Source organism: Chinchilla lanigera, unplaced genomic scaffold (genome assembly GCF_000276665.1).
Source record: "Chinchilla lanigera isolate Chin_1 unplaced genomic scaffold, ChiLan1.0 scaffold00002, whole genome shotgun sequence".
Classification (NCBI taxonomy): Eukaryota; Metazoa; Chordata; class Mammalia; order Rodentia; family Chinchillidae; genus Chinchilla; species Chinchilla lanigera.
Window position 1 is genome coordinate 15916528 of NW_004955403.1, and position 22567 is coordinate 15939094.

The 22567-nt window shown below is 36.3% G+C and overlaps 1 long non-coding RNA gene across 1 annotated transcript in view; it reads right to left on the reverse strand.

Moving 5' to 3' along the window:
* Window positions 1-20927, reverse strand: part of LOC102019556 — an 83552-nt gene extending 62625 nt beyond the window's left edge. Inside the window, exons 1-2 of the long non-coding RNA XR_259174.2 lie at window positions 20851-20927; window positions 20423-20513 (exon numbers count right to left, since the gene is read on the reverse strand). This is a non-coding gene — a long non-coding RNA (uncharacterized LOC102019556). The remainder of the gene's footprint in view (window positions 1-20422; window positions 20514-20850) is intronic.
* Window positions 20928-22567: the final 1640 nt, after the last annotated feature.

The window sequence follows — 22567 nt, forward strand, 5'->3', positions numbered from 1 at the left end:
CAGCAATCAGTGATGCTCTAGACCAGAGTTCTCAGGGAGAAAATAGAAAGAATTGAAAGCGCAGATGGATTCAGAGCATATTTTAGAGGAGAATGGACAGTAACTGCTATGGAGTGATGGAAAGAGAAATTAAGAAAGTTTCCTACACTTTTGGATTAACTGTTGGAGTAACTGATATGAAATAAGATGATATTTGTCAAGAACTTGACACAGTACTTGGCAGACAGTATGGCCTCAGTAAATATTAGCTACTGTCATTTTTAGTTAGCACTGTCTGCTTAGTAAAGACAGTCCTGTATGAATAGTACCAAAGATGTACCTACAAATAGTATTCATGAGGTATAATGTGATTGATTTGTCACTTGACACTAGTATAGTGTTTTTCTTTTTTTGAACAGAACTTTGCAGAACATATAAATTATGCATTGTTGATGAATTCCTGTAGTAGATATTCACTGGTGCCAGATATCATACTAAAAATTAAGGAAGTAGTCTAATGGTAAGCAAGACATATTTCTACTCTCAGTGACTTTGTATCATAGTAAATAAACATTCAGTGATGACAGAAGGTAGTTACCTACCCCAGTAACTGAATCCCCAGCAGAGACTAAAGACTAAGCATCAACAAAGTAGTTAGGGAAATTGAAAGCAACTGAGGACCAGGTGGATCATTATGAGTAAACGGGCAAAGGCACATGACAGCGTGTTGTGGGAGACAAAAACATTAAAAGAGGAGAGTTTGTTTCAAAAGAAAATAATGCTTGATGCTATGCTGGTAAAAATTTTAATCAATCTACACACTATCTAAAATTTTAAAATGTCCATATGTTTTATAGCAAATAAATATATAAATACACCAAGGGAAAACTGATATTAAAGATTCACCTGTGTTCCTGCTGAATATGAACAGTTCTGGGAGTAGACACAATAGCAACAAGAATAACTATGTATTCAGCTCGACGTGCCTGTAGCCATCTTGAGCTGTAACTGCTATCATTGCCCCAGAGTAACCCTAGATGGTTTCTGCAGTAATAATTTCCCAGAAAACTATAAACAGACAAAACCACTACAGTGATATGCAGAGCTTTAAGGCCAGACCCTGGAGCCAGGAATGTGTCTGACTGTTTGATGTTAAGATAAACTAGGTATATCTAGCTAGGATGAAGTCACTTTTGAACTGACCAGTATATACATACCTCCTTCTGATTCAAATTATGAGGACCCACTTATTCATGCTGCAGCCAGGCCCCTAATTCTGCTAGCAAATCCCTGGATAAACCGTACTCTCTGAAGTCCTGGATCTGTCTACCTCTCTTCTTCCATCTCACGCCACCTTGAGACCTGTCTTTATACACTGAGATTGCATTGCTTCACATTATCAGTGCTATCAGAGCTACATATACCTGGCAGCAAGGTGAAGCTCTTGACCCATCGAGGATATCAGTGCAATATGTGATAAATGAAGCAAAATATATCCTAGAACTTTACTTATCGTATTTGATGTACAGGGATAAAATAATCTTGAAACTAAGGACCTATGGACAAAATCTGTTGTGGTATGACAATGAACACTCTGCTTGTTTGGAAATATCTTTGCTCAGTATTACACAGTTTTCTCTTCTAAAATATATTGTCCTGTCTAGAAAAATATCAAGTATCATTTGACTGTAGAATAGCAATTATCAACACAACTGGTTGGTATGCCTAGAATATCTACATGCATAAAGAGGGACCCAGAATAAGCTTAATTCATGCCTTGAGTTTCTAATAATTCAATTTTGCCCTACTCCAAGGCCCACAGGTATTCTTTTATAAAATCCAATAGCTTCCAAATATTTTATGCGTTGTGTTTTTTTATAAAATGATGTATATCTAGTAATAAGCTTTCTACACTTGGGAAATTATATTTTATAGTCATATAATTTTTAAAAGCTGGCCAACAATTGACTCAGAAATTTCATGACTTTTAAACGTCACAGGTGTGCTTGGATTCTAAAGTCATATCAGCTAGGATTTAAAATGACTAAAGCAATTACAAAGGAACTTTGGAGTTTCCATTTTACAGATGGGAGATGTTAGACCTACTGTTTATTGACCAAATCCATGACTGAAAGACAAGTGGGTATTATTTTTTAAAAAGTGATATTCACTACTTTTTGTTTCCCAAATCTATTGTCTCATAACTATGGCCTTAGCTTTAGTTAAAAACTGGGCTAATGTAGCAGACTGAAAAAAACTTGTTTATCACTGCTGCGCTCTTTACTGCTATAGAGTGACAGTAAAATCACTGTCATCAACATCACTCACAGGACACAGAGGAAGTAGGAGAAGAGGAGGAAGAAGGGAGAGGAGGAGGGAGAAAGAAAAAAAGGCAGAGCCAATGTCCAGAAATGTTGGACGATAGAAAGTTGAAATTTCTAGGCCCCTGGAAAGTAAACTGACTAATTCCAGAGATGAGAAATGTTTAGGAATTGGAGGCATCAGACACTGAAAGCGGGGGTTAAAAACAAAATGATTATTTGACCTGAGCAACCACCCTTCAATTTTCCATCCAGAAAAGTGTTTAATCTCTAGAGAGGAGTCACACTCCAAGACATTGTCTCATCAAAGGAGATGAAAAGGAAGCCAGTATGCTTCCTTCCAGCCCACTTTCCCTGTTTAGATTCCAGACCACTGGAAAGAAAAATTCAACACAGAGCAGAGGCAAAAGGAAATCCAAAGAGGAATCCACACCACTCCTAGACAGCAGCAAAAGAGGCTGCTGGAGTTCTTCTTCAGGAATGATCTTTCCTTATTGGCACTGCAGTACTTTTAAAATTATGCATACATGCTACTGTGATAAAAATATTTTCCATTAAAAGCAACTCCATGGTTTGATTACCATTTAAGTGAATGCATAGTTTTCTAATGACAGTAAGGACCTAAAAATCATTTCTTCTTATCCTTTGAAAAATACTATATCAATTATTTCTTATCTAAATTAATTTTAAAATGCTGTGTTTTCCAAAAATACTTTGGAAAGTGAGAAGTGACAGGAAAACTGGCAGCAAACCAAGGACGAGCCACAGCATAGGACAAAAAAAAAATTTGACAAGGACAATTTACCCACAGATGATCTAGGTCCTTTTTTATCATTTAGTTGGCATCCCTTCACTTGACCATGTGTTGTCCAAACTGAATTTTGGGGCACATTATATCACTGTAGAATATTAACTTTAAAAAAAAAACAGCCAAATTACTTTTTCCATTCACTGCATAAATGGAATTCACCCTCTTTATAGTCTTGAGAGGTTGCTTACTTTCTGGCAAAACCAACTGCAAAGATTTCCAACTGGAAACGTATTTTGCATGATAACAGGTTGAAGTCATGAATCACTTGATAACTCATTAAAGTGACTAGCATCAAAGGGTCCCTTAGGAATTTAGGGAAAAGGTAGTTAAGCAATTAATGAAGTTATTTAAAATCCTGATATGGTTGAACCTGCTTTGAAGACTGCTAGGGATTAATATTTATTTAATAGATTGTCAGTTTCATGCCAAAAAAAGAAACGTGACAGAAGTCACCCTAGTCTCAATGTAAAAGAGGTAGCCCTTGTGAAGCGTATTTTATTGCAGTAGTTGACACCATTATAGTCTGTACCATTATATCACCATACAAAAGCCATCATTCTGAAGCTGAAATTAACATAGCTGTTATTTTCGATTAGAAGAATTGGCTCTAAATCCCGTAATTCTCTGCAGTGATTTATATTTTAGTAGTTGCCATCCAGCGCCAAGAGGGAACATGTCAGTGTATAAGCGCTCTCCGATGAGACATAAGGTATTAAAATTGATAGCAAATGGCAGAATAGGAGAGGAACGTTGTACCGTATTGTTTTCACTTGCCCTGGACAGTCTCTGTTATGGCTTCTTACCTGAGACTATTTGCTCATATTTGTGTTTGATTCAAAATCTATTATTATCAATGGAAATGTATGGGATATGAGCTTAGTGCAATGTGATTAGCTCTTAGCTCCTGCGTAAGTACTGGAAATGCATTAAGTGTTAGAAAGATCTTCATCAATATGAATATAATGGCTGAGCTGATTGACAGAATGAAGAATGCAGAAAACAATTCAATAGTTTCCATAACTGTATCAAGATTGGGAGAGTGGGAGTTGCAGACCAACCACTGATCTTCCTCTCTGAGCTACATAGCACTACCTTTACATCAATATATTTAAAGAGTAATATAATTAGTGAGTTTTACCCCAGCATCCAAGACTACAATCCCAAAAAACAGTTCATAATATTTAAGGTCATATTAGTTAGTTTTATAACTGCATTTATACCTGAAAATACCCACAGGCCTCTGAAATCTCTAGTTTGGATTTCTCTCACCTGTGAAATACTGTGAAATAGGATTGCAATTCAGGACAACATAGAGGAGAGCAAGCTTTATAGGGCAAGGGCTGTAATTTCATTTTCATACACACAGCATAGTACTGAACACACCAATCAGTGTTACAAGTATTACAATGTAAGGCAACATTACTATTGTTTGTATAAATATTAAATACCAATAGGTAAGAATGTTGACTTGAGTCCCACCTCTGGCCATATATAGGATGTATAGGCAGGATGTCCTACTTCCAGAAAGTCTGTATCGCATCATGCCTCCCTCCCCACTTGTCCAGCCTTCAAAAGAGTGGCATTCTTGACAAAGGTGAGTAGCTATCCCTATTGTCCTGTCTCAAACCTGAACAGCACTTTGTCCCAGGGAAAGGAATTAAAAACTAGAACAGTCATAACATCTCCAACTTCTAATTTTCAGTATGCCATGGTAATGGCCATAGAAGAATTGGGGGTTAGGTTTGCAGGATGGGAAGATCACATACTTCCCTCATCAAAGGCATTCAAGTGGCTGAGAAGGTGTGGAATAGAAACACAATTTTGGTAACAGTAGCCAATCATCAGTAAGGTGTAAGCCTGCTCTAACAGGTACACAGTGACAAGGCCAGGATCTGGAGGTGCATGTTTAGCACCTTATGCAGTGCTTTGCACATGAAAGACAAGTCAGACAAGTGACAAGCCCAACAAAATATACAATCAAATTGTCTCATTATGATTTACACAAAAAAAATCACTTTTGTGCTATTGAGTCCTTGTATTTCTCATCATCCAGAAATAAGCCAACACACAAATGCCAAAATAATGTTACCTCTGAATAACTGAAAGAGCCTATTAATTTTATGCTATGATCATCATGTTTCTTCCACTTAGCAGGAATACTGTAAAACTACAAGTGTGTCTATGAGTATACTGTCCCCTCCATTTCTCTCCTTCCTAACTTCTCTGTAAGAAGAGTATCAAGCCTGTAGTGCTGACATCCTTGAAAGGCAAAGTTATTCTGTGCCTAGATAAAAGTCATCATGGAAAGGAATGATCTGATTGCTGTCATCTAGCAAAATGTTCTAGTTGCATTCCTTTTGTTTTTGTTTTGTTTTGTTCTTTTTGTTTTTCTACCGGTACCAGGAATTGAACTCATGACCTTGTGCTTGCCAGGCAGGCACGGAGCCAAATCCCCAGCCCCCTCTAGTTGGATTCTTTCTCAAGCAATGCTCTCTGTCCACAGGCTTCATTTCTCTCATTGGTGACTACAATAATGCTTAGGAGACATCTGACCCGTTCTCAAAGCAGGACATTGGAAAGTCCAGGTCTATTGATGTAGATTTTTCTCCATGGTTATGCCTTTCCTAATCATAACAGAGCTACAAGCTACACACTGGTCTGTTTAGAGCGCCATTCGCTATGCTTTTCTGTCCTCATTCATCAAATATAGTCTCCCTCAGACTTGGCTATCATGTCTACATAGAACCACCATTTGAGCCTGAAATTCTATCCTTTTGATCCTTTCTCTTGCCTCACAATCTCTACTCAATGTCTGCCCTATCCTCAGGTTTCTTATGTTTCTTTCCTCCTGGGATATTTCTATAATGGGTATTGTAGTCACATCCCCAATGCCAACAAAATGTGTGCTCACCATATCGTGTCTTTCCTGAGCACACAGAAGACCACATTTCCCAGCCACTGGGTTGGCCTCTGAGTTCTTATATATGTGAGTATGATGGCAGTGACGCTGGCCAGTGCTTTTTCCCTTCCTAAATGTCTTCAGATGGCAGGATCATTGGATGGAGGGAAGCTGGAAGCCCCACCCCCTTTCACCGGTGAGAGGAAAGATACAAGTACCTCAGGGTGTAGCTTCCTGAGAAGAAGTAGGTTCTCTTTGACTAAGTCAGTAACCTCAGGGTTTGCTTTTAGCAGCACCTGGTGTTACTCCTTCTCAGAAACATCCAGTTCATTTCCAGAAAACAACCTGTGCCCTGTCTTATGTTTGATATTTAACAAATAATATTTCATATATCTTACTACTCTTTCTAGCTACCTAGTGAGGGAAACTAAGGCTCCAAAATGTTTAGTGATTTACACTAGCTCACATTACCAACATAATGGCTGAAACTCACACCAAAACCCACACTATTCCCACTATACCCAAATGTTTCTTTCTTCTGTCAGTTTTCTTTTCTGGATAGGTTTCAGAAACATGCTCTGTAATCCAATAAGCTTGAGGTTGTTGCATGCTGTGAGTTTCATTAGAAGTAGGGCTTGGGTATCTGAAGTGGTTACGAACCCTGAGTACTATACTCTTTCAGATTGCAGAGGTAGACGTGGGCTTTCATGCCATGGAAATTTCTGCAAGCATGGCATACGTATCAGCAGGGACTCATTCTGCTCTGTTAAAGGACGTAGTGAGCTGATACACAACAAGGCGCCTTGGGAAGCTGCACAGAGATTGACACAAATGTAAAGTAGGAGTACATATTTCTTTTCTCCCTGTGACAAAACTTGACCTTGGAAGCAGCAAACATTAGGGCCTTTCCATTCCGATGTTCAAACTCATCTCACAATATATTCATTAAGAGCTGGCAAAGCTCCACTGAGAGCTGTACTAATCCCAAGGGCTGTGTGACCTATTCTGAAGGATGGGGGTCAGTAAATGGCAGAAACAAAGCTCTTCAACCATCCTAGATGGATCAAGCTTCAAGGGCTAGCATGGTCTTTTATTCAAAGATTTGTGTTGGAGTAAATATCCAGTTTGGTTTATTTAAGCAGAAAGTCTCTAGTGGTACCTTTGACCAAACCTAAGATTTATTTTTTCTGCATATTACTTGACATAAGGATACGCAGAAGTTTCCTAATATGATATTCTTATAACTTAGAAAAATTAGTAACTCCTACCATGCAACCTTGTAGGATCATGTGCTAATGAAGAAGATGCTCTAATAATTAGGCCTAGAGCCCACTGAATGTAACACCTTCCAATTAGCACTCCCCAGCATGAATACTGCCATTATAATTAAACAACAAAGACAAAAATGGGTATCAATCCACATAATAGAAAATAATTGATGAAGTTGGAGGGCGTGATTATTTGTGATTACTTTACAGTCATGCACAGAAAGTAGGAGAACCACAGCTAGTGGTTAATCTCTGGCTACCTCTTTGAAGATAATGAAATTGGCTTCCTACTGATGATTATTCATTAACAATTAATTCTTTCTCAGTGATCTGCCTCATTTTCAGCTTCTCACTACAAACATGCAATGGAATAATTACAAGTGGAAATGAAAAAGCAATTAGTGGCAGATAATGCCAACATCTGATTAAAAAACAGTAGAACAGATTAGCAGTTCCATAACTGCAAGTCTGCTGCCTTCAGCAGGGAGGTGTAAGTCACCCAGTTTTACTATACTTCAAGCTGTGCTTTCTCTTTCATTGTCTCCCCTCCATCATGTTCTGCCACATTAAATGCACTCTTATTCTATGGGGCATTGGATTGTTGTAAATACTTTCTAAAGATTAAGTAGCATTTCAGAGATTTGTGATCCTACAGGCTGAAATTCTAACAGCACTCTCTTAAAACATGATAACAAATCACATGCCCAAATACATACTTTCCTTTAAGGATCGTGAGAAAAGTCATCATACATTGACTCACTTTAATTTCACCTTAACCTTTGCTTAGTTAAGTATTTTAAGAGGAAGAGCACCACTAGCTCCAGGAGGTCAAAAAGAGGCAGCTCAGCTCTTTTCTTCTCTGCAACTATTGTTGCTTTGGTCTCACTGGTTGGCCTCTCACTCTGCATGCTGTGGAGCTGTCAGTGGATTCTTTTTTTTTTTTTTTTTTTTTTGGTCTTTTTTTTTTTTGGTTTTTTTCCGGTACCGGGAACCGAACTCACGACCTTGCGCTTGCCAGGCAGGTGCTTTGCCGCTGAGCTAAATCCCCAGCCCCTCTGTCAGTGGATTCTTATTTAACGTGGTCAAGGGTTAACATAGCTCTGGCTTCTGTATAAGGAATATTTTGATAAAAAGCTTATGATCTCATTGTTCTTAGCAATCTAGCTGGTAAGTTAAAAGCACTTTATATGATGGAGAATTACTTGAAGAGTGTCATAAGCCTTCTACAGAAGGTAAAACTCAATATTCTTTTAAATAATTTGGAGGATATGTTAATATGAAAATTGGTGAGATTCTTTTTTTTCATGGAACCTGACATGGTATAAAGCAAAGATAGAAGTCTAGACCAGAGATGTTTTGCTCATTTAGGACACTGGGTTTTGAACAGAACTACATTAACTAATGAATTATTTATTACATGTTATTTCACCAGATTCACACATAACAAGATAATAAAAAAGGGCATGTATATAAAGGGCCAATGTTCAGTTAATTGCAGCAATATGGTGTCCCTTATGACTGCTTGAACATCTATTCAGGTTGGCCAATTCTTGGTCAGTATGGCTGCGAACAATTGGACTATCACTCCTGAATACAGCAAAGCATTTCTAAGCATCTTTATACCTGGAACTGTACAAGGGCATTGCTGCTAATAAGACATGGTATGCCAGCCCTCAGTGAGCTGGGAGAAAAACATGTGCAAAGAAATGAGTGGAACAGGATGCAATTATTGTAATATTTGGGGTATTTACAGGGAATAAGAGGAGTACCACAGGATTCAAGCAGAACAAATTGTGACTGAAGAGATTTCACAAGCAGATGATGCTGGAAATAAGTCGTAGAAAAGGAATTTGTTCTTTGTTCATTTGTTTTTGCATAAGGAACCGTGGAGCACAGGACATTCCAAGAAATACAGAACAGATGAATAGGGGCTGGGGATTTAGCTCAGTGGCAAAGCGCCTGCCTGGCAAGCGCAAGCTCGTGAGTTCGGTTCCCGGTACCGGAGAAAAACAAAAACAAAAACAAATAAGAACAGATGAATAAAGTTACTGAGTAAGGAAACAGCCTGGATGGATTGGGAATGAGGGTGATTACATATAGCTGGACAGCAGGGCATCAGGATGAAAATAGCAAAGAGAGAGTGCTTTAGAGGCAGGCAAGTTTCTGCTCAAGGAGGGCTTACATTCCGTGCTTATAAATTCCCACTTCTTAAAGTGAAAATTATTCTACTTCCTCAAGCAGCTATTTGCTAAGGTGAAACTTTTATCATTCTACAGAGTTCAAAACTCACAGATCACATTTGCATATGCTGGGAAGTTCTCTATAAAATCTAAGTATCTTGTGAAACACAGCTGTGAATCGTTGATAGTAACAGACAGTAACATTAATAATGACGATACCGCTCAGCGGCAAAAGCGCCTGCCTGGCAAGCGCAAGGTCGTGAGTTCGGAGAAAAACCAAAAAAAAAAAAAAAAAAAAATGACGATACCTTGGATCACTTTGGCATCTTTATTCTGGCAAACTCACCATTCTGTCATATCAATGGAAAATCTCTGAAAGTTAAGAAGAGGGTTATTATGCCTTTTGGAAATTAATCACTTTCCTGACTCTGTGGAAAGTCTGACAGGGTCTCAGTAGTGATATCTTAGTGACAGTTACATAGCATACACATCTCCATCTCTTCACTGGTTGATTGTATGTACGAAGGGACATAACCTAGCAGCTGACACTGGGGAATAGGATTAATAAACCATAAGCCTAAAGAAAATATGGCTCAATGTAGAAAAAAATGAGATAAAATGGAAAGAAACATCACTCTTCTTAAGAAAATAATGGAACATGGGTGTAAGTAATGAAATACATTTTAGTAAACCCGATTAGGTACTTACTAGCAGGCCTGGATTTTGAGGCGTGCAAGCTGAGGAGGATGTCTCAGAGAGGAGGTCAAGGACCTGAGATCTAGCCTTGAAGAATGATAACATGTAAAGGTCCGGTGGAGAAGAATAGTATGATACGAAGGAGAGACACAAACCCTAAGAGGTGAATGGAAAATTGGGAGGATGATTTGCCAGAAATCCAGGGAGATGAGAAGTGAGTTCAAGGACAGCCTGAACTTCAAGGTAAGAGCTTGTCTCAGAAAACCAAAACAAACAAATAAACATAACTCACAGTTGACATATCTAGATATACATTTCTTAGCTTAAAATTACTAGGGAGAACAATTATCTGGTGCTGAATATAGAGGAAAACAAGCTGAGATGCAATAAAAGACAAAAATAGAAAGAGAAACAGAGATGCCAATCTATTAAAAAGAAAGAATAAAAATGAGTATGATACATTTATCATCAAAAAAGATTCTCAAAATTTGGTCAAAAATGGAACTGTATGTGCTACACAAAAAAGACAAGATAAACACATAATAAAATAAAGGTAACTCAGAGCGACTGAAAGGAAACTGTTGGACAAATGTACACCTGAAACCTGTGACCAAGTGTAAAGACTAGAAGACATTCAAGTCACAAATTCAAAAATCAAGGTTAAACATTCTTAATGGGACAAAGCGTTTAACTTGCTATACAAATAGTTACAATCTATGATGAAGTTATAATCATGGTAATCTAAATGTGCTGAAAAAAATGAACAGTTTTGATGAGAAAACTAAAACAGACAAAGTAAAACGCTAGGAATAGAAAACCTTACCAGTGCTGTGTCAGACTTTGAAAGAACTGGAAGACAAAAATTCACAAGTATATAGAGGACATGAATAATAACACTAAGACCATTTTGTTAGGAGCTACAGTGTGAGCTTTGTATCTACAAGAGAAGATTCATCACATTTCAAGCATCTATGGAAAATGTACTCAAAATTGGCCATATGTACTAATTCCTGAACCATCTTTACAAATATCCTAGTATACAGAATATGACGTACTTAACAGATCATGAGCCGTAAATTTTGTAAGTATCTTTAGGTAAATAAAGTCTTAAAAGAACCCATTTGCAGAATGTATTTAAATATGAATATATCAAGGAAATTTGGTAATGTAGACCACATCACAAAAATATGTGCACACATTCCTTCTCCCAATCCAGGTACTTATAGGGATGTTTATCAAATGAGCATCTATAATGTGTTAAATATTGTAGTTACTTCTTTTGATAAATTTTTATGAGGTCATCCAGGCTGATACAATAATCCAGCTCTTGGTAATCAGGATATATGTCTCTAAGATTAAGATCAACGATCATCATGTCTATTCTTTATTTCAGGTGGAAGAACGGAAATTTGCATACCTTGAAATGATATGTTTACATTATTCAAAGGAAAAATATGTCTTCAAAATGCTTATTTACAAAGATAATTTAAATTACATATTTATCCTTTTATATTGTGTAAAATTTATCACCAAAGATGTGCAGATTTTCTTCAAGCTACTAAAAGAAACAGTAATTGTAACCAAGGCTGATTTTTTCTCAAAGCTGAGATTGGTAATTCAATTTGTTGAACTTAATGTGGTTGAAAATCTTGATAGTTCCATTGGGCTCTTTTTTAAATTTCAAAAACCATCTCTGGTGGTGAAATTTGCCCCATGTGTGAAACAGGCAGTAGATCTGGTTTCCAGTACAACAGCTTGACTCCAGGGAACAAGCCATTCTTATTGGACACCACTGCCTTCCCACCATCTGTGCATAAGCCAATACATCACTTTCATGTTATTGTTTATCTTGAAATTATCAATAATGCTAAAATCTCTTTTTCAGTTGTAAGATTTAACAAAGGGTGGCCAAACAATATGTCCTTTTGGGCTTCTTCATCCAGCTCAGATCTGACAAACACTCCAAGTCAGCTGAATTGCTAATATCAGGGAATTCATCTTAGTTTGCAGTGAATGTCATGGGCTTCCTTATACTCAAGATAATAAACACTGGGTCATATATGTCAATGTATTTGAAAGAGCTGCCCCGGCACACCCTTCCTCCTTGCTTTGTCCTGTAGATCACCACGTGCACTATTTGGCAGCTAATACAATAAGTGTCCCACCAATTAATCAAGCAGCCCCAATCTTGCCAATGAAAACCAACATTATAAACAAGGGTTCTACTACTTTGAAATTTCATCTCCTGCCACCCACTGCTGATGGTTCAGAGACTTTGCGTGTCTCCCTGGTTTGCTGTGAAAAATTCCCATCATAATCTTTGCACATTTTAAAACTGATGTTTGAGAAAGAATGTGTTCCTACTAGATATTTGAGTGTTCTCAAACACGTTACACCTAATGAAGAAGTTTATGCTCATTGACAGTGCATTACAATCCAAATTTCAAATAATTTTCACTATATCTTCATGGTATTTTTGTTTTCTTTGCAGCTGGTGCTTTTATAACAGTAACAGATGGTTTCAGGTGATTCATCAATTTGGTCTTCCTACTCTTCTGAAAACATATGACTGATTTCATCACAATCACCAGAGCACCTATGTTCCCATCAGCATCTTTAGCATTATGCTGTAGAGGACTTCTGTTTTTTATAAAGCTCTGATCTATGATAGGTTCAAGAGAAAAGACAATCATAAAGGGTACCCTCTCAATTGCAATTTGCGGTTGATATTTTGTGTATTAAAGTAACACATCGGTGCATCTCTGAAAAGAATAACATAATGGTATGGAAATTTAGTATACAGAGATCTGTATTAGTGATCAGCAATCTATACTATGCTTCAACATCCTAATCGTTGAACTACCAGAGGTGTTAAGAATGCATTAGCACCACCATGAAATTCACTTGGTGTATCTTGGGCTGACTGCCCACTGGGCTAACTTTAGCCTCATTACATATAAAAATATTTCAATATCAGTCAATAAACCTAACTGTAAGTTTAGCTTTGTAAAATGCACTTTTACATGAATACTTTTCAATAAGATTTACCTACTTTATCTTAAGTCTTTCAATATGCATATAATTTAAAAATACTGTACCAGGTTGAAAACTGTAGTTGTTAAAATTAGATTTTCTGTGATTGAATTACATCTTTAATATTTACCAACTGCAGGACTTGCAGCAAGTTATGTAACTTTTCTATGCTTTAGCTTTTTTATGCATCATCATCATAATAAACAGACGTGTATCATAGAGTTATTGTGAAGAAGAGTAAATGAAATTATGCATAGTGTCTGGAAATAATAAATTCTTAGCAAATCTTGACCATAATCATGACGTAATTGCTACACTTTTAGAGACATTTTTGTCATTAACTAGGAGTATGAGAATTTGTATTTAAATACTAATTCTTTCAACTTTAGTTATTAGGTAACTAAGCAACAAATAAGTGAGAGAATGCAAAACAAACTAGTCTGGCTATTTTAGAATCTGCTACCCACAAGTGTTGTCAAAAGTATATGAAACTTGTCAAAGCTTTGCATAGTTTTATTTTCATAATTGTATAATTTTCTGCAATTGTGCAATTGCCAATATCAACAGCTCACAGTTACTGAGCATTGACTATCCTAGCTATTTCATAGCTATTAATCAGATTAATTCCTACAATAGCACTATAATATTGAATATGTATAATCAGTTTTCCTATTTTTTTCCTATTTAGACTTTCAGGAATCTAAAGAGTAGTTTATTTTTTGTTCATAACCATAGAGCTAGTAAGTGAGAGAATCGTAATTCAAACACAGTTCATTTATAAACTCAGAAAATAAGTTTATAATTGTTATATTTTGCTACTGAAGAAAAACAACAAAATCCCAGAAGTCAGCTGGTTATCAGTGTTCTTCAGGGTTTATCCAGCACAAACTCATTTCCAAAGCACTGGCATTTCTAAAAAGTTAGCTATCACACAATTAATACAGATTAATTTCAGATTGCTTTAAAGTTAGCAAATGCATGAATTTCTTTTCTCTTGAAATTTTATTTACCTTTAACCACTCATACAAAACAGATTAACTGTAGATGACAAGGCTTGAACAAGATCCAGCAGTCATTAGGATTATTGTGCTAAGCTTTTTGTACGCCTGGTAGAGGTACCTTCTGCAAACAGCTGCAAAGTTTCTGACTTTAAACCTTTGTAAGATGCTAACTTGATCAGAAAATCACATTCTTACCTGGTGTGGTGGTAGCTTGCTAGATCAGTAGTTTTCTTGGCTTGTTTCACAAATTCCAATTCCACTTCACAAAACATTTGACTCAACTATCGCCCAACATAAGCTCAGAGCTAGGTTAACCCTACATAACAGGCTTTCCAGGACTTCTGGGACTGTCGCTCAGGCCCCAGGTTCTAACCCAGTGCACTGCCCTGGAAGGTCAGGTCACGCTCAATTCAGTCACCTGACCTCTATAACTTAGCTAAACGTGGCATTACAATTTGTTTGAAAGCTACAGTAGCTGGATCTGTTTTAAGATATTAAATAGCTGCCATTTGCCATGGCCAAATGAAAGAATATTTGGTAGATTAAGCTTAAATTATAGCTTGGAATTTTTCCCATGAATTTGAGATTCAAATCTAATGGTTTTTACATTTTTAAAATGTTTTACATTTCAAAATTATTCAGTAATCTAAGTTTAGAATTATTCAGGAGCAAATATTGAAATAGGACAAGTGAAGAATTTAGTGATTGAATTAGAGCTTCACGGTTAAGCAGTTTTATCATGATGGAGCTACATTATACTTTGAAATATTCTGTCATAAATTTATATTTTGCTTCATTTCCAAATAAGGCATGCATTAGTTTACTGAACCACGGGGAGATGTAGTGAACCAGGCAGACAGGTGCCTGTTCTCAGCTCTCCCATTCTTGTTTAGATCTGTCTTGTCAATACACACAGTTGCTAAGGGGCTCTCTGTAATTTGGAACAAAATAAATCATATAGAAGGCAACTTTTTAACAAGTATGAACAAAATTTTGACAGCTCTATGGTTTAGTTTCTGATATCATAAAAATAGAAGCCAATTATGTAGCAGATACTCGAGAGGACAAAAAAAACCTTCCCAGAACCCATGAATACTTTCTTTTCTCGGGAAAGCTGATAATTTTGTACCACAATTTTATCTTTGTTTCTTTCTCAGTGGTTTCTTCTCACTACCTTCAAATCAGCAATGGAAATAAAAATATGGATCAGGACACAGTGGCAGAAAGGAGAACAAATTTTGAAAAAATGATAGAAAATTAGATAAATTGGATATTGGCTCCATTGAACATCATACTATATGATAGGAATCAACTTTTGTTGGCATTTTTTTTGTTTATTTATTTATTTATTTATTTATTTATTGGTCTTTTTGAGACAGGGTCTTGCTATGCAGTTCAGATTGGCCTTGAACTCACTTTGTAGCCTAGGCTGGTCTCGAACTCACAACAATCCTCCTGCCTCAGGCTTCTGAGTGCTGGGATTACAGGGGTGTACCACCACGCCCAGCTTGGTGACATTTTATAAAGCTAGAGTTTATCCAGAATGGCATGAAAGGTTCTATCAGTATGTCTATGATAGCCCATTTATATGGCACTGGGATTATTAAAGGCCAAAAAATGTGTTTCTGTGACTTGCAAAGACATATTCTTTGACCCAGTTCTCTTGCTCACACTTAGTGACTCATAACCATCTTTTGTTTCCTACATATGAAGTGCTTTAAATGCTGCTTCTTGGTCAAATTTGGAGGACAAATAGTAATACATAGATAAGACTTATTTATTCCAACAATAATTAAGAAACAATCTAAATAAACAACAATTTTAAAGGCATTTATGTATCTGAAAAAAATCCCATTTTCCAATTTATTTGGCATTGTTCAACAAAGTAAAAAATCCTATCTAGTTAAGAAACAGAACTTAGCATCTAGGATATTATTTTTAAAAATACTTTTTGAAAATTAAGCTCCTCAGCAACCATATTAGACTTAGAGTAATTCGAATGGCTTACCCTATTAGATGAATAGTCTTCAAAAGATAATGATGCTGGAGCCCCACACTAAAACAATTCACTCGGAACCTTGGGGCCGGAGGGAATGCTACTGTATGAATGTTTCTCAGGTGGCTCAAACATATATCAAAGACTGAGAGGCACTGTGCTAGAGGAACAGTGCTAGAGGGGGGAAAGTGAAATGCAATGAGACCTGAATGCTTTACAGAATTACTATCTAATAGAAATAGAATGTACTTTTAAATTTCTAGTAGATTTATTTTCAAAAGTAAAGGCAGATGAAATTTATTAAAATAACATATTTCATTTAACCTAATAAAATATTATTTCAACGTGAAATTAATATAGAGATATTAGCAAGATAGTTATGACTTTTTATACTAAATCTTCCAAATCTGGTGAGATTTGGTATTTACAACATATTTCAATTCAGGGGCAGGGGATTTAGCTCAGTGGCACAGAGCCTGCCTGGAAAGCCCAGGGTCGTGAGTTCGATTTCCGGTACCGGAAAAAAAACCAAAAACAACAACAACAAAAAAACCACACAACATATTTCAGTTCAGCAGATCCACATGTTAAAAGCAAGATGTGCTACCATATTGACTAGTGCAGTATTATACACGTGCTTTGTGATGTATAACTTATAAACACCTTTACCTCTATTGAAAAGTTTATATTGAATGTATGGCACCATGTTCTATGAACTAACAAGCAATAATATACTTAGTAAGGCATATTTTTAAAGAATTACATTCATTACATAAATTAAGGATGTAGATTCTATACATTCCTTCCCAAATATATTTTTTAATTATTTTAAAGAGAGTAGTAAATGAGAAACAAACAAAAAATATATTTTTCTTAAAATATTTTTCTTATAAGTTTTTTTTTTATTTTTGGTACTGGGGATCCAACTCTGGACCTCGCATTTGACAGGCACTTGTGCCGCTGAGCTATATCCCCAGCCCCTCTTATAAATAGATGCAAACTTTACATACCTCTATCATGGTTTATATGGGTTAGAACATAGAATAAGACTAGTTCTGTTCGTGAAATAGCCTCTCTACCTTGGTCACAATAGGATCACTTGGTTTTCTTATTTCAGTTTTCTTATTTGTAAAACAGAATTAATAAGTATATGTACATATATCATAGGAATGTTGTGAGCAAATGATTTATACATTTATTTAGTAAATGTTAATTACTACATAATATTAGGTTTATTATTGTTTTAATGGATGCATCATTTTATTGTTTTATTCATTATTTTAATAATTCTATCTAGTCCACACTATAGACACAGAAAATTTTACTTTATAATGAGTTTTCTAATAGTGACATTTGGGTTGTTTCTATGTTTTAGTATAATAAAAATATGCCAATTAATTTCTTTACATATTTGCATATATCTGTATGAGCAAAGAATAAACTAGAAAATTTAGAACTAGAATTTCTGGGTCCAATTTTATGGATCTTTAAAATATTTTTATCACAGAGACTCTACCAATTTACCTTGTAATAATATATGAAAATGTTCAATTCTCCGTTCATAAAATGTTAAGTTTAAGGGATTTTTTAAGATGACATCTGAAATGCAGCCTGACTTGAGAAACATTTATGTGCTCGATCAAGGAAGTATACTGAACCAACTTGTTTTTATCAGTACAGTGCATGCGTGCAGTACATAATGATTATCTCCCCCTGGGGAGTTGGTACTGTATATATCTTAATTATTTTTTAATCCCTTCCCCAATTATCAAATAATTTATTTTAGTTTTTACATAAAGTGAGAATTTAGAATGCTTAAGGATTTAAGATAAAACGTAAGAGAAAAATAAGAAAAAGTATCATCAGTGAATTTCTCCAACTTTTTTTTGAATGCAGAGTACTAATATTTCAATGTCTCACAATAATTACCACATTAATTTCACTAATTTATCACTTTAAAAAGTTTAATTATTCCTATAGATCATTTTAGATCACTTTATATCCAATTAGAAAATAAAAGGAGTGGACCTATATGATTTTAATTTATTTTATGCCACAGGATGGTTTTAAAAATAGCTTAGACTGTATTATAAAAATAACTTGTTTCAAAATTGGACTTTCTGATTCATGATCTGTGGATTCTTACAGACGACAATTATAGAGGACTAATGATGAGCTCCTGGAAGCTTTGTCCCTGTCTTGTTCAGCCCGTTACCCCGGGTCAGGGCAAGCACCGTGACACAGGCGTGTGCTGCACGGGGCTCCCCTCTCATTAGCAGGAACAAGAGAAGACAGAACCGCTCAGAAATTTTCAGGCAAGGCTGTCACATGCACTCACAGTTAAGCAATTTGAATAAACCTGACAATATAATACCCAGGAAAGCATATTTTTTTAAAAAAAGATTATATTCTACAAAGATAGAAGAAGAACGTTTTTCTGCTTCTTTTTCTTTTTTTTTTCCCCAGTGGTGGCCCCTGAAGCTTTGAACACCTGCTTCCCCTCCTAGCTTTGTTATTCTCAAAAAGAGATTCCTGTTGAGAAGGAGTGAGAGGTTAAGTGTCCAGAAATATTGCTCCAAATCGTGAAATTGTAAAGGAAGAAAATCAACTATAAAATAGCTTCAGTGGGGAAGCTATTGTTTAGGGAAGGTATCATCCTGGAATTTGTCCAAATAGCATCTACAAAGAGAAAAAATGGAGACAAAAATCCAGCACATTGAACGAAACCCTCCTATGGGAATCTTTCTTTCTCTGTGATTAATTTTAGCCTTATCTCATTCTATGATTTCTCCCCAGATAGAATGGATAGATGGACAGATGGATGGATAATTAAATAAATAACACATCACCATGGAATAGGTATGAGTTGTTGGTAACGGGAGAAAGTATGTAAAGGTAAAAAATTATGAAAAACAGTGGAGAAGCAACATCAGAAGGAGACATTGGTGAGATCAGAGGACTCATGGTAATATTTAAAGCCCAGCTTCTTTAATGACAGCAAAGACAAGAGCACCAATACTTGGTGCCTCCTGTAATATTACAAGCACTCATCCTCAGAGTCACACCACAGAACAATATTCCAAAATAGGATAAAATATGAACTGTACATCACTTTCTCTGTATTTGCATATTGTCACCTCCTATGACAAAAAGAAAAACCAGAATTCTTTAGTTTATCTTTCTAAAATATCACACTTAAAACCATTTCCTGGTAGGCAAAGTTGTAGATCAACCCAAATGTTCTACAGAGGTAAAATTGCCCTGAACCATACACAAAGTTTTGTACAGTACATATTTACTTATGTAAATTTCAGTGCAGCAGTTAAAAGAGAGAGATAGAAAGAAGCTTTACTATTATAAATCATAAGCAGTCAGACATGAACAAAATGAATCTTCAAATGCACCAGTTTAGAAAGCTTTCTTCTAAGCAAATATCTGATGTGTGCATTGATAATGTATTTCTACACCACGCTAGTTCTCATAACCGACTTTATGTGTCATTGTCTCTAATGTGTGATTTCAAAGGTCTTTGTGTCACAGTCAGACGTCTCTTATGATCGCTAAGGGAGGACATAGTGAAGTTCAAAGAGCACCCAAACAGAATGGGGGAAGCAGAGGGAAGAAAGCTGTTTGCCATCAGGGATTCACTGGTGAAAAGTCAGAGATGCAAACACTCACATGTATATTTTGAGTTGAAATTCGAGCTGGGCCAGAGCAGCATATTGCAAGAGACACTAATGTAGGCCATTCTGAACACTTGACAGCAAAGAACTTATCCTTCTACTAGATAAAATGATGTTGAACTCATTATTTTTTATTCAAAGTGGTTGCAATCATTTGCTTGAATAGGTCCTTCACCACTCTGGTAATGCTTTTAATTAACTGAAAAGCAAATACTGGAACCACATTGTGAGAAGGGGGAACTCAGCACAGTACTGATGGCTGCATCTCTGAGTTTCGGCAACAAGTACTAGTTTCCAAGGTGGTGCCCGAGCATGGGGCAGGTGTGCGCAGGCTTTTGTCATCTGCTTTTTTAGTCTGTTGCTGGTATCATTTTTGTCTTTGCATATCTCATGCTCCATTTCCTAATTCGATGGTGATTTCTAGAATCTCCTGCAGCAATTGTGTTCTTTACGGTGGAGCCCTGTGGGAGAAGACACTAGGAGGAAATTGACCTCTGTTGATGTTTACTCGTGTTAGACCGTAGCACCACCACCCGCAACCCCAACCCCACTTACACAATGCAGTGCTTCCTCTTCATGCAGATCAAGGGGTTAACCTCCGAGAAGGTGAGCAGCTTTCATCAGGCCACGGAGGTCAATGCAAGAACTGAAAGACAAATGAGAGACCTGTGTCCCAAGGTCCCATGCCAGAGTGCAGCTTAACATTTTATTTGACTTAGCTCAGAGTTATCTGTGTAGTTTTGACTTGTACATAAATTACTAGAAATTCTTTGCAAAATATGAGTTTCCCCCCTGCATGGCTGGGAAACCCTCAGTCTGGTGTTCTGCTTTCCTGAGGTGGGTGTGTATTTAAAACCACTGACTACATGGCTTCCTCAAAGACCCATTTCTCTAAGAAAAGACATGGCAACACTAAGAAAGCTGAAGTTCCCTTGAAGCAGGTGAATAAACATGTTTGTACCCGCTGTTGTTTTTTTACTCACTGTTGTACAAGAACAACACTCTGAGGTTCAGAGTGAATTTTTGCAATCTTGTCTGACCAGCGCCAAGCCATTTTAAGCATCCAGGGAAAGGACTGGAGCCTTCGGTCATCTATTTGGAGGTTAACCTCGGGGTGTAACCAGCCCTCCTCCTCCCAAACATCTGTAATAGAATTAATAAGGCCTGGAAAGATAAAACCAGTCATCCCTCATGCAACACCACAGATACTGGTGTAAACAGACTTGGACCTGTTCGGGGGAAGCCAGTGCATATAGAAGAATTATCTCAACAGATCCCCACTAGCCTCATGTGGCTATTTGCACACAAATGAATTAAAATTAAATAGAACTGTAAAATAAGTTCCTAAGTCAAACTAACCCTGTTTGAAAGGTCCAATAGCCATATGTGGCTAATGGCTAATGGCTGCCCCTTGGAGAGGACAGATTAAGATCATTTCCATCAGTACATAAAGTTGGATCAGAGAGTGTTGGTATAGAATAAAATTGATATCTGGAAGCATAGAATGAAATCAAGAGGCACCTGCCAGGACAATGTTGTGGGAGAGGATTCCAGAAATGACAGATTTTTGGTTTTGGCAGGAGACTTAGAAATAGATACAAAAACATGAACATGCCCTAAATATGAATAATACCCTAAAGTTCCTAAAGATATGAATAATACCCTAAAGTTCCATATTAACTTAGATTTATTTCTAGAATTTCCACTCAATCCTACCTGCCTATGTTTTTATCAAGGGCCAGGGCTACTTAGTTTTAGTTAAAGAATTTTAGCATTTGCTAACACTCATTTCTAATTTTTTTCTATGGTGTTTTCCTGGCTGTGCTTATATCCTCATTTTTCTGCATGAACTTTAAAATCAACTTCTCTTACTTCAACAACTGCATGATATTTTCATATATTTATGTCATAAATGTATTTCCATATTTTAGTCTGAATTTTTCAAAGCACCTTTGGTTATATAGCAAAGCTATTATTCTTCAAAAGATATAATTTATGTCATAAATAATAAATCAATAAAATTTACTTATATATTATGAAATAGTTATTTTAAATATTGAAATCATGTAAATAGCATTTATCAAGCCATTGTGTGTTTAGCAAACACATTCTTACATTATAAAAACCTCATAAATATAAACTTTAAACTATTATTCATGTAGGGGAGAAAGTTGAGTCAGATACAGATTATGTAGCATGTCCCCGATATTTAAGCAAGCTTTATCTGAAATTAGCACCTCGCATACACTGAAAATGTGAACTATTGTTTATTTTAAAAAGTAATACTGGACTGGGGATATAGCTCAGTAGTACAAATGCCTGCCTGAGAAGTGCAAGGTCCTGAGTTCAATTCCTAATACAAAAAAAAAAGAAAGAAAGAAAGAAAAAGTGATACTTATCAGAATACAAGTCATATATAATTCCATAAAGAGGATGTACTTGGTTTCATGTACTTGGTTTCATGTATCAAGCCGAGAAATAATTTTTACTTAACATGGTTTGAAAAGGTCAGTGACCACTGGAATAACTATAGATAAATGAAATGTCCTGGGCCAGACCTCATGAAAACTGTGTCCCAGCCTTGTCTTGACTACTGGTGAGCCGCACACATTTCCTTGGGGACGTAGTCCCGTGTCTCTCACTCACCTTCTGTACTGTAAAATAGCACAACATGACTAATTTCTCAGAGCCAGCAATGAA